The sequence below is a fragment of the Cricetulus griseus genome, chromosome 2 (assembly GCF_003668045.3).
Source record: "Cricetulus griseus strain 17A/GY chromosome 2, alternate assembly CriGri-PICRH-1.0, whole genome shotgun sequence".
In the NCBI taxonomy this organism is placed as follows: Eukaryota; Metazoa; Chordata; class Mammalia; order Rodentia; family Cricetidae; genus Cricetulus; species Cricetulus griseus.
The window spans coordinates 50,917,221-50,930,043 of NC_048595.1; the positions used below are offsets into that span (position 1 = coordinate 50,917,221).

General features: G+C 40.6%; 1 protein-coding gene across 1 annotated transcript in view; it reads right to left on the reverse strand.

The window, feature by feature from the left end:
- Positions 1-12,823, reverse strand: part of Patj (PATJ crumbs cell polarity complex component) — a 320,448-nt gene that overhangs the window by 128,064 nt on the left and 179,561 nt on the right. The gene's annotated exons all lie outside the window — the stretch shown is intronic.

The following is a 12,823-nucleotide window of genomic DNA, read 5'->3' on the forward strand; positions in this document are numbered from 1 at the left end:
CTCTTATCATCCATCCAGTTCTGGTCTCCCCAAGTGTTTGATAAGGAACTAGTGGCCTGTACTGTCACGTTATTCCTATGTAGCTGTGGCCCTGATACCTGCTACAATCTTAGGGATGGTACAGTACACTCAGTTATACTCAAGGACTGGAGTCTTGCAATCGGTGCTTAATCCATCTCCCCTTGATGTCTCTGTAATATTGAATCTGGAGACACAATTCATGTATCTTTGAAAACACTGTTTCATCACAGTGGTTACAATGAGAAAGCAAAGGGAAATAAACACTTCAAAGGATGGGAGGGAAGCAGAATACTTTTAACTGTCTTTGGAAGAAAGTTCATCCCTGTGCCTAGGGAGGTACAGCCACAGCCAGCAAGCTACTTTTTCACTCTGCCTCTTATTCTGTTGTGTTTTATTCTCGGTTGAGCTCATTAGTATCAGAGAAATGCACTGACTCCCACACTCCCAGTTATTTCTGACTAGTGTTCCTATTCGATAAAGGAATTAAAGCAGCTGCTCCAACGTGGTCCTGAGAAGCTGTCACAGATCATGGACATGCTCTTAACACCTGAAGCAATTCTCCCTTCATATATTCTGACACTCATCTTTTCTGCTATTCAACTTTAATAGTCATGCATTTAATAATGTGATTATACCCCAGATTTCCAATACCAATACAAATTTACTAATACTTTTATGGTTTCATTTTTCTTACACATACACACACACACACACACACACACAGAAAGAGAGAGAGAGAGAGAGAAGAGAGAGAGAGAGAGAGAGAGAGAGAGAGAGAGAGAGACAGGCACAAATAGAAAGACATGCTATTTCCTTCCTTTACCCTTCTGCTTTCCTGTTTTTCCTTCTTGGTGCTGGAGATTAAACTCAGGCTCTTTCACACACTAAATATGTACTGCTTGCACACAGCTGGACATCAACCTAAATACCATCTTCTCCAACTTAGTCATTAGGCAAAGGCTCTACATGAATGAGAAAAGCTCTGACAGAACAGTGCCATGTTTGCTGCTGCTGTGGCTTTCTGCAGTGTCAGCAACTGTGGCCTTGACTGTGGGGACAGCTGCTCCCTGGTGATGCTTAGAAAGTGCTACAAAGTGGAAAACTGAAAACAGAGATAGCAACTCAAGACACAGGGGAACCAGACTTTACTAGATTAAATCTAAAAGGAAAATTAAGATCTCTAGACAAAAACAAAAGCAACCAAAACGCTTCAATAAAGCCTTCCTTCTGACTTTACACATGATGTAGGCAGGGACCAGTGAGATGGCTTAGTGAGTAAAGGCAATTACATGTCTGAAGATCTGAGTTTGATACCTGGGACCCACATGGTGGAAAGTGAGAAGTAAGAACAGACTCCCGCAAGATGTTCTCTAACACACACACACACACACACACACACACACACACACACACACACACACACACCTGCACACAGTCTGTGTGGAAATTAGAGCACAGGGAGACAGAAGAGAGAGAATCTCTCTGCTACAGGAGAATACAGCAGTAAGGAGGCTGGCTGGCTGTGAAGCAGGAAGGAGGCTTCACCAGGGTCCAGAGTCTGGTGTCATGATTCAGGTTTCCTAGCCTCCAGAACTATGAGGAGTGTGTGTGTGTGTGTGTGTGTGTGTGTGTGTGTGTGAGAGAGAGAGAGAGAGAGAGAGAGAGAGAAGAGAGAGAAGAGAGAGAGAGAGAGAGAGACAGAGAGAGAGAGAGAGAGAGAGAGAGAGAGAGAGAGAGAGAGAGACAGAGACCTCAATCACATTGGCATTTGTTATAGGTAGTCAAAGTGACAATGGCAATTGCTTGAACTAGTTTCTGCTCTTTGAAATGGAATAACTTCACTGATGTAGTTTCTTGTCATTCTAAATAACTATGTTAACCCTAACCTTCTTTACAGTCTCAGAGTCTGATTCTCTTAGATACCTAGATCTTTGCCTTGGCACACACCAAAAAAAAAAAAAAAAAAAAAAAAAGAAAAGAAAAAAGAAAAAGGAGACATACTTTCTGTCCACAGGCAATTTTGATGAGACATTTATTATTATTATTATTATTATTATTATTATTATTATTATTATTATTTTGGTGCTGGGAATTGAACTTGGACCTAGGACTTCACATATGCTGAATAGGTGCTCTACCATTCAGCCATATCTCCAGCCCAATATTTCTCTGTAACTATCTCCTTGACTGCCTACCTATATCTATCTATCTATCTATCTATCTATCTATCTATCTATCTATCTATCTATCATCCATCTCCCTACCTACACCTATCATCATCATTTAATCATTTATTTAGAGACCAGGTCTCACTATGTAGCTTAGGCGGACTTTGAATTTGTCATGTGGTTCATGCTGGCTGTGAAGTGTGATGCTCCTGCCTCAACCTCCTGAGCACTATTAATCACTGCCCCCTGCCCACCACCATGCCATCTATGTGCCTGACCAGCCATTCTGGTTTGCTGCGTTGCTTTTGGGTTCCTGTTCTTATCACTGACAAAGGGGGAATTCTGTAACTCTCTAGATACTAACTTATGTCTCAGCTCTTGACCCCTGGTCCCAGAAAAGCAATAATAGGTATATTTGGTGAGTTAATTTTTTTACCAGGCTCTGAAATTCAAATCCCATTCATGAACAAATTATTGTAACTCTGGATTCCAAGGCCCCAAACAGCCATGCCTGCATTTTCAAAGCTAGTGAGTCACATTACAGGTTTCCGTGCACAGGATTTCCCCCTTAGGGGCGGCTTTCTGCCTCTATAGTGAGGAAAAACTAGACATTAATATCAGGGCAATCCTGACCGTTAGCTCTAGAGTTTGCAGTTTGCAGCAGTAGAATTAGCAGAATCAGCCGAAGTAAATGGATGCAAATCCTTTTCTAACACTGTACAAACTTTCATTTTAAAAGTCTTTAATGAGATTTGTTTTCATCAAATTAATTATGCAAAAATATTAAAGAGAAAAGTTTTCAACTACTCCTAATTTTCCATAGTTTGTCTGAACAGGAATATAAATTTATGCTGAAAGAAGCTCAATTAAATCTACTCAAACGACATATCAAATTGGAAGTAAAAGTTAATTAACTTAAGCTAGAGTTGAAAATATTAATTATACAAAATTAAAATTTAGTTCAAGAAACAGATTTGTCCAAGGTTTGAAAATCATGTCATAATTTATTACACTCAACCATCTCCCACCCATGCTTTCTTTTTGAAAGCAAAATGATCTATTATACAAGGTGGTAAACTATTATTAGGGAGCAGAACTGAAATTCATTTTGTGAGTAGCTGATAATGACATTGGAATCCTTCCTCCATCTTTTCTTTGAACATCTGAACATCATATTTTAAGACATTAGAATCTATACTTTAACTTTGAAAACAACCTTACTGAATATAAATCACAAGGAAGAAAAATCATCACATTATATTTATAACCATGTCTATTAAAATTTTTGGTACTGAAGACCAAACCCAGTACATGTACTACAAGTGTTCATCCACGGAAGAACATTTTAAACTTCTAAACTTTCTTTTGAGACAAGGTCTTAATGAATTGCCTTAGATTACAGGCACATAGTGCCAAACCCAGCTGCCAGTCAATGCTTGATCACATAATTCCATTTTTAATGTTTTATACTAAAAAGGTTAAAACTTAGGCATTAAAATGTTACCCTAGTTACACTCTGAATTAAGAAGCAGGAAAACTGCAGGTTTATCCATATGTTATCATGGCAACAATGGAAAACAATCACTCTAAAAAGAACTGGTGAAGGTGACATTTACCTCAATGCATGGTATTTAGTGGAAAATGTATCAGATAAGCATTTCTAAAATAAAGGTTTCTGTGTGGGTCTAAAGAACTATATCCAACATGTGGGCTCTGTGGTGACAGATTTTGGTATCAGTATTTTAACATTTTTATCGCATTTTATTTATTTTGTGTACATACATGTTCTGTCATGACATGAACATGGAGGCATTAATGTAGTCCTCTCCCTCCACCATGGGCTCTGGGGATCTAGTCCAGGTCTAATGTGTGTGGCAAGTGCTTTTCCCACTGATCATCTACAGGATGGTGTGTGCTTGTAATCACAGCGTAAGGAGGCTGACTCAGGTTTGTGGGCTGGAAGTTAGCCTGGGCTACTTTGTAACATCTGTCTGTAAAACACAGCTTTGGAGTAATCAACAAATACTTCATGAAAAAATAATCACATTCATTTTTTTCCTTAAAAAATAAAGAAATAAAATAAAAAGAAGGGGAGAGGAGATGGAATGTGTCCTATTACCTTCGTACAATAGTAGAGGCTAAATAGTGTAATCTACCTTTAACAAGAATTGCTATTAATACTGCAGAAAAATGATGGGTTGCCAGGAATGAAGATACCTCAACATAACCTTTAAGGGTATGTGTCCTTTATGTGTGTGTGTACATGTTTCTGTGTACCTGTGCTGGTGAATACATGTGGTGACCAGAGGCCAACCTGGGCTGCCTATCCTTGAAGGTCTATCTACCTTGTATTTAATAATTTTGTTATTATTTGATGTGTGTGTGTGTGTGTGTGTGTGTGTGTGTAGGCCACAGGGGCCAGAAACATTCGATCTCTTGGAGCTGGAGTTGGAGGCAGCTGTGAGCTGCATGATGTGAGTCCCCAAGAAGAGCAAGCACTCACTCTTGACCTATCTCTCCAGCTCCATACTTGTTTTTAGAGACAGGTTTCTCACTGGGACCTGGGCTCTATCAGTAGGCTAAGTTGGCTGGCAGTGAGCCCAGGGATCCATCATCTGTCTCCACCTTCTCAGCACTGATGCTACAGTGACTTGCCACCCCAACTGACATTTTACATGGTGTTAAGTACTAAACTCAGGTCCTTATGCTTGTGTGGCAAGCATTTTACCAAATGAGCTCTCTCCAGCCCACGCATAACTCTTAATGGAATTCTTAGCCAGATAAGCAAATAGGACGCAGGTTAGTAGCAACCTGGAATTCCTTTATCAAGAATATCAAGTTGGGTGTGGTGGCATAGGCAGGTGGATCTCTGTGAGTTCAAGGCCAGCATGCTATAGGCCTGCCAGAGGTACATAGTGATACCCTATCTCAAAACAAACAAAAACCAATCAGCCAAACAAAAAGAATATCAAGGTAAGATCCCCTAAAGTAGTAATGTTTAGCCTAAGGTTTCCTTCTTTCTCACAAAAAAAGTGAACATTAGAAATCTACCACAATTCTTAGTTGCTATAGTTTCCTCATATTCAAAATGCTTTATAAGTCCCTTTACAGACATCCAAAAATGTAATCACCAAGACTCTCCTAACTCACCTCCTTAGAGTTCCAGTCTCTCTCCTTTTAAAAGTGTTCAAGTTTTAGTAGCTTTGTGTGTATGGCGTGTGTCTGTGTAGGTGAGCACCCTGGCAGGTAGGTGCATATATGTATCACATATGGAGGACCACTTGCAGGAGTAGATTCATTCTCTCCTTCTACTGTGGATTCTGGAGATTAAACTGAGGTCATACATGGCAAGCACTTCTACCCAATGAGCCATCTCCCTGTCCCCAGTTTCTCATTTCAACAGTCACCTTATTAAAAAGCTGTCCTGCAGAGGCACGATGCCATCCTTGTCACCTAAGAACATTTAGCACATACCTCATGGAGTCTAGCACTGCCCTGCAGCACAGGCCTTGAGACAGAAGGGCCTGTGTTGGTGTAATGAGGACACGGAGACTCATAAGCTCAATGCCTTATAAAAGAGTTTAAGGTATGAAGTGATGCTGTTAGAATGCAGGCCCAAGTCTCCAGATCCCAAAGCCTCTGGCAAGTCTGTGGACACCAGAACATGTCACAAAAATACTGATTAGGTGTCAGGGAGCTCCTAGGCTTCTCTTAATCCTTAATCAATCAGCCATATCCTATCCCGAGAGACTCCCAACCCAAGCAAAAAATATCCCCACTTTACAATTCTCAGCATACCAAAGGTAGAGGAAATTTCAAACACTAACCATCCAGCCACCTCTCACTCATGCTCCTGTAAGCAACTCTGGTCACCAAAAATTAAGCAAAAAAAAAAAAAACAAAAAACAAAAAACCAAGAAAGTAAAAGGGGGACTGGTTAGGAAGTCAATGGGAATCAAGAGGAGGGGACAAGGAAAGGTAATGGGGCAAATACGATCAAAATACGTTACACATGTGCATGAAATGTCATAATGAATCCTGTTACTCTAGCACTTAGAATATGTTAATAAATCTTTAAGAAACCCTCCTCATCAGAGAATAGCACTATTTTCATACTTCCTTATGTTCATGTGCAATATACATACCAGAATCTGTTAGGTGGCTTAAAGTTTGGTAACATCCATATTTGCTAACTTAAGAGGTAAGAACAGTATCACATACAGTGGACCCCCATGTCCACATATGCACTTTTGCTTTCTAAGGTTTCAGATCAAATGTGATCTGAAATCATTTGACAAAAAACTCTAGAAATACTCCATATTTTAAAAAAAATGTTTATTGGAACTGGGAGTAGTGGCACATGCCTTTAATCCCAGGATTCAGGAGGCAGAGGCAGACGGATCGCTGAGTTCCAGGTCAGCCTGGTCTACAGAGCAAGTTCCAAAGCAGCCAGGCTACACAGAGAAACATGTCTTGGAAAAAAAAAAAAAAAAGCCTTTGAAATCCAATTACAAACAAGGGTTGATCTGCCATTTTCACATAGACCATGTCTTTGTTGACCCCATCCCTATCCCCAGGTTGGCATCATCCTCCCCACAGACCCCTTTCCACTTTCATGTTTCATGGTTCACAACTTGGGTTCTGCACGGCAGATGGAATCAGCCTTTGTCCAGGGGTCCCCACTGCACACACCTGCTGTGTGACTACTCCACTGTCAGATAAATATGCTCAGGCAGACACACTTGACTTAATAACTGCCACAAGCCATGAAACATTATTTTGGTGACTCAGATATCCAAAAGAGTCATGAAATGTCCCCTTTAGAGAAAACACAGTAACACACTTGAACAGAAAACTCATTTGTGAAACTTTTATTACAGTACTTTTGCCTCATTGTTATACTTCATGAGTTACTGTTAACATTGCACTATGCTTAATTTATAAAGCCAACTTTGTCATGAGTATATATATATGGGGGGAAACGTAGTATAATCTGGGTACTGGGGTTTAGGTCTGCAATCCCAGGTCATGAGACTAATAACGCAGGACTGACCTGAGTTTGAACCACCCTTAGCTAGTTAGTGGGTTCTAGGTGAGCCTGGACTAGAGAGTGAGTCCTTGTCTAAAAAAAAAAAAAATCAAAAACAAAATAAAACAAAACAATAATGATGGAAATGAGCCTTATTATGAAAGGCTAGTACTAGCTGTGGCTTCAGGCATCTATGAGTGGTCGTGCAATATATCACCTAGGTGGGGGATGTCTTACTGCACTATTAGCAAAGTGAAAATTCCTATATGTAAATGCAAACAGATTGTGTGTGTGGTCAACAGAACACCCCTCAGAATAACCTCAGTGTGTATCTTCCCAGGCTGTATCTCAGTACAGCCACAAGATTGTAAAGGAGGTAGATGCTGAATAAAGGAGGGCTGGAAGAGTAGAGTACAACCATCACCACTCATGCTACACACCAGGAAGAACTGTAGAAACCAGAGGCAGGGGAGCCATAGCTTCCAAACATCGTGGTCCTTCCTGATTCCTGATCCCTGAGTTTCAATTTTCCTTAGTAAGCTCTTTCTTCCTTTCTTGATATTTCATTTTCACTGCTAATGTTACTAAATTCAGGCTCACCTAGGAGACACATCTGAAAGGGTGTTTCCAGATAGCTGTAATTAAGGAGGGAAGATACATTCTGCATGTGTGTGGAACCATCCCATAGCTAGCTTCTGGACTGAAAACAAAAGGGATGGGGGAGATAAGAAGATAATCTGAGCACTAGCCATAATCTCTCAGCTTCCTGATGGAGACCAGCCTCCTCAAGTTCCTGCCTAACATACCTGCTACGATGGGTTATATCCATCTGAACCATAAACCAAAATGATCCTTCCTTCCTCGAGTTGCTTTTGTTAGGTATTTTGTCATAGCAATGAGAAAAATGACCAATAGACCTTCATTGTTTTTTCTTTGTTTTCTCTCTATGGTCTTAAGACAATTTGGCTCACTGCAGAGATCTCAGAGGTTCTGTGAGAGCAATAATGAGGACACAATAGCACTAAGAAGCGAATGATTGTTACTCTTCCCACAGAACAGTAAGAGGAGAGACTTCAGCCAAAATATTTCAGTGACAGAGAGATGAGGTACAACTAAATAATTCAAAACTCCTCCCCTAATAAGCTGTCGTCAGAAACAGAAGTGGTAAAAATATAGCTAAAGACTTCACAGCTGGAAGCTCTGACAGAAAGAACCAGGACACTCAATGCAAACTATGCAATAGTTTCTATGCCTGAAAATAAACCCCAAGTCTATAGCAGAAATGAGGGCAAGTTCTTCAATTACGAAGTTCAGAATTCCACAGGCTGTGCATGAACAAGTTCAAAGGAGGACTGCCTTCCTTCTTTGGTTCTTAATAGAGAAGCATGATTTTATCAATTACATTCTTCTTGTAATGAACATAGTGGTATTAAAATTTAAGATGGATAATATCATATGGAAGTGCAATGTGAGAAACTGAGGCAGGGTAGAAAAGGTTTGGGGACCATAGGAGGGAATGGGTGGCTTTCACTTGAGTCTGGTTGAGTATTTTACCAACTAAGAGTCCAGAACTTTGACCCAACTAACAAAATTGGAGTAAAGAAAGTCTACATAGGTCAGATGTGATGGCACATACCTTTAATCCTGGCACTAAGGAGGCAGAGGCAGTTATATCTCCGTGACTTCAAAACTAACCTAGTCTACGTGAAAAACTCCAGGCCAGTCAATCCTACATAGTAAGGCCTACTCTAAAGGGACGGGGCAGGGGATTAATTACATATGCAGAGACAATATCCCCATTTTAAGGTAATTTTTAAAATAAGAATGTTATATAGCAAATAACCAGGTTTAAAGACTAAGTGCTTGTGACCACTGAGTCTAACCTTATTTTTTTCTCCCGAGCTACTAACCAATGTATTTCTAAAAATCCTACAAACAAGATTATAAACTTTGTTTATAGTGAAAACTTGCCTTAGTTTTCTTGTGACCCAGTATTCTTTTGACTTGTCAAAATAAAATAAAAAAAAAAGTTTCTCAGAAACCCTTTAAACAAAGAAAGTAACTTTAGAAGCCACCAAAATAATGTATATGGCTAATATTAAGTTAAGCATGACTTTTCAGAGTTCACACCCATGTCCTTAGTGTGAACCCACTGTTTTCTAAGAGGCATTCTCTCTCCCTTAGTTGCCTGTGTTTCTATATACATTAAAATTTTATTAAAAAATCTGTCTGTGTGTAATGTTAGATGCATGTTTGCATGTGTATGCATGGAGGACTGACATTAACTTCAGTAGTCTTCCTTGATTGCTGCCTATGCTACTCATTGAGGCAAGGCCTCTCAATTGAATGATAAAGGTAGTCTAGCTACCCAGCTTGCTCTAGCTACCCTCTGTTTCTGCCAACTGAATGCTGCAATTACAGGAAGGTCACTGTTGTCGTTTGAAAGAAAATGGCCCACAAAGGGAGTGGCACTGTTAGGGGGTATAACCTTGTTGGAAGAAGTATGTGACTGTGGAGGCAGGCTTTAGGTCTCAGATATGCTCAAGCAATGTCCAGTGTCTCACACCACTTCCTGATGCCTGTGAGTCAAGATGGGAACTCTCAGCTACTTCTCCAGCACCATGCCCGCCTCCTTGCCACCCTGTTGCATCATGGTGATAATGCTAAACCTCTGAAAATGTAAGCCACCCAATGAAATGTTTTTCTGCCATTGTCATGGTGTCCTATCACAGCAGCTGAAAACCTGAGGCAGTCACCAAACCCAACCAACAATTAAATGGGTGGCAGGGAGCTCAACTCAAGTCCTCACACTTGTAGGGCAAGCATTTTACCCATCTCCCTGGCCCATAAATAAACAGCTGAATACTTTTCTACAGTGGAGTCAAGAATCTCACCTCTATCTGAGTGATGCTCTTTGAAGGAACTCCTCAAGTGGCTATAATTGACAGCCGTCTCTCTCACTCTAGGACAAAACTCTGGCAGATAAATTAAACTGTTCTGAATTGACTGCATTTACTTACATATGCTACATCACTTGTCTTATTGTTAGGAAAAAAATACTGACAAAAGCAACTTATAGGAGAAAGGGCTTGTTCTGGCTGACAGTGTCCATTGGTGGGTGGTGGTGGCAGGCAGGGAAGGCATGGGAGCAGGAGCAGGAAGCACTCACACTCAGGAAGAGGGAGTGGGACACCCCAGTGACCCACTTCTTCCAGTGCGGGTCTACTTTCTGTTTTGTTTGTTGTTTTAGGAACACTTTATGTAAACCAGACTGCACTCAAACACAGAGATCCACCTGCCTTTGCCTCCTTAGTGCTTGGATTAAAGATGTGTGTCACCATGTCCACTTCTTAAATAATCCACAACCTTCCCAAATCATGTAACTAGTTGGGGACCAAGTGGTCAAGCAAGTAAACCCATGGGGATACTTGACACTCAAACTAAAACTGCCCAGAATTTCATCCAGAACTATGACGGGACCCCAGTAGTAGAATCAGAAAGTGTGCCGATCTGCCCATTGTTGCCCTAGTCTCCATTTGCAGGATGGGGGCAGGAAGTGCATTTAACTCTCTAAGGTTTTAGCCAGGTGCATGCTTTTAATCCCAGCACTCGGGAGGCAGCCTGGTCTCCAGAGTGAGTGCCAGGATAGGCTCCAAAGCTACACAGAGAAACCCTGTCTGGAAAAACAAAACAAAACAAAACAAAAAAACTCTCTAAGGTTGCTGTGAGCTGACAGACAAGATGCATGGAAAGACTTAGCAAGTCTGACAGGCATTAAGACTCAGCAATTACACATTTCTTTCCACAGAGCCCAGTTCTTGGCCCCTTTATAATGGCAAGTCCTCCATACTCAGGGATCCACCTTTGATCATGTCAGGAAATGGTTAACAAGCTCAGATAACTATGGCTCACAATGCTATGGTGATCAGCACTCTGTACTCAGCCATCACCACATCCTCTGTGAGTTTTTCAGGCTGCAAACAGATTATTGTAAGAATGACAAAATGGGATGACTTTCCCTTGGCATGTGTGAAGGTCATATACAGGACCTGTTCACAATACTCATTTGTGTCAGCTCTGATCAATTCAATTTTAAATAGCTTTCAGATATTAAAGCTCATATACAGCTGTTTGTTGAGATAGGGGGCTCAATTTCTAGTCCTGACTGACCTGGAGCTCACTATGTAGACCAGGTTAGCTTTGAATTCAGAGATGTGCCTACCTCTGCCTCCTGAATGCTGGGATTAAAGGAATGTGCCACTACATCTGGCAAAATACAGCTTTAATATATATTATATTCATATCTAAAGTGTCAAAGCCATTTGAAGTCATTGTCACAGTAAAACAAAAACAAACAAAAAACCCCTGGTCAATCAATTATGCTTGACTAGATAGTATCACCTCTGTCAGAAAATTATAGAGAAATATAATTTTATTTCAATTTTGAAATCCTTTGCTTTTCCTGTGGTTCAGACTACTGTTTCTATACCAGGAGATTTTATTACATGAAGCATCTTAGGGGATAGTTCTTTCATTAAAATTACTTGGTAAATGTACCTGAATGACATGAGTTTCTGAGTGTAAATTAAAAGATTTTATCCCACAGATGCACAGAATCTATGTTATTTCCTTACTAGTTTGCAAATCACAGTCCAGACCACATCTAAGCTTTACAAAATGCTTCAGCTCTAATTCACTGTAGGCCAGGGCCGACACCAAGAGAAGACTGCATAAGCAGTGGTAAGCACCTGGGTGAATTACTTCACTTTTGTGGTTATAGTGGATTTCTTTTCTTATGAAAACAAGATCACAAGATAAGATCTGAATTTACCCCTAGTTTTATGTCTCTCTCCCTGGAAGGTGTGAGAGGTACTCACAGGACTCGGCTTAGGCTGTCCTGCAGGTCCCACAGCTCCAGACAGCAGCCTAATCCACTGTGTCATCCATTCTGTTCTTCCTGCTTCTGCTTTAATCTGACCTAGCACTCAGACTCCCTGCACAGCACCACTGGCCCTGTCTTCCCACACTTGCACTGTACAAAGGACTATAAATAAATCCTATATTCATATGGCAGCACCATGCCTCAGCCTGCACATTTTCTGGGTCTAATTGCTCTGGGAAAGCCAGTGCTCTACTGTAAGCCTCATTCAGTGTGCATGGTAATTATATGCTAATGCCTTTTGAAATTAATTCAGTAACCCCCACATTAGAATTGAAAGGAAGGGTAAAGGAGCTGAGATTTAATCACACTGTCTTCTGGGAGCCTAACAGGAAATTTCTTTTACACATGAATTGTGCCATCGACCCACAGAGTTTATCTACTATTCTACTGCAACAATGCAATCCAGCACTCCAACAATACTGTGGTGCCACAGGCCCCAAACACACATACACAAGGCTCTGGGAGAAAGGCAGAGTTTCTGACTTAAAAGAAGACAAGTATGTTTTTGATAATTCTTTTACTTGACTTCAGAGTCTTAAGCAAGTGAATCAAGTATAAATCTTAGGAGGCAGTGAGCAAAGGAGTAAAATAGCCATCATGGCCAAGTAATGATGAGACTATGAGGTAGTAGTAGAACTATGAAAATAAGCAAGACACATAATT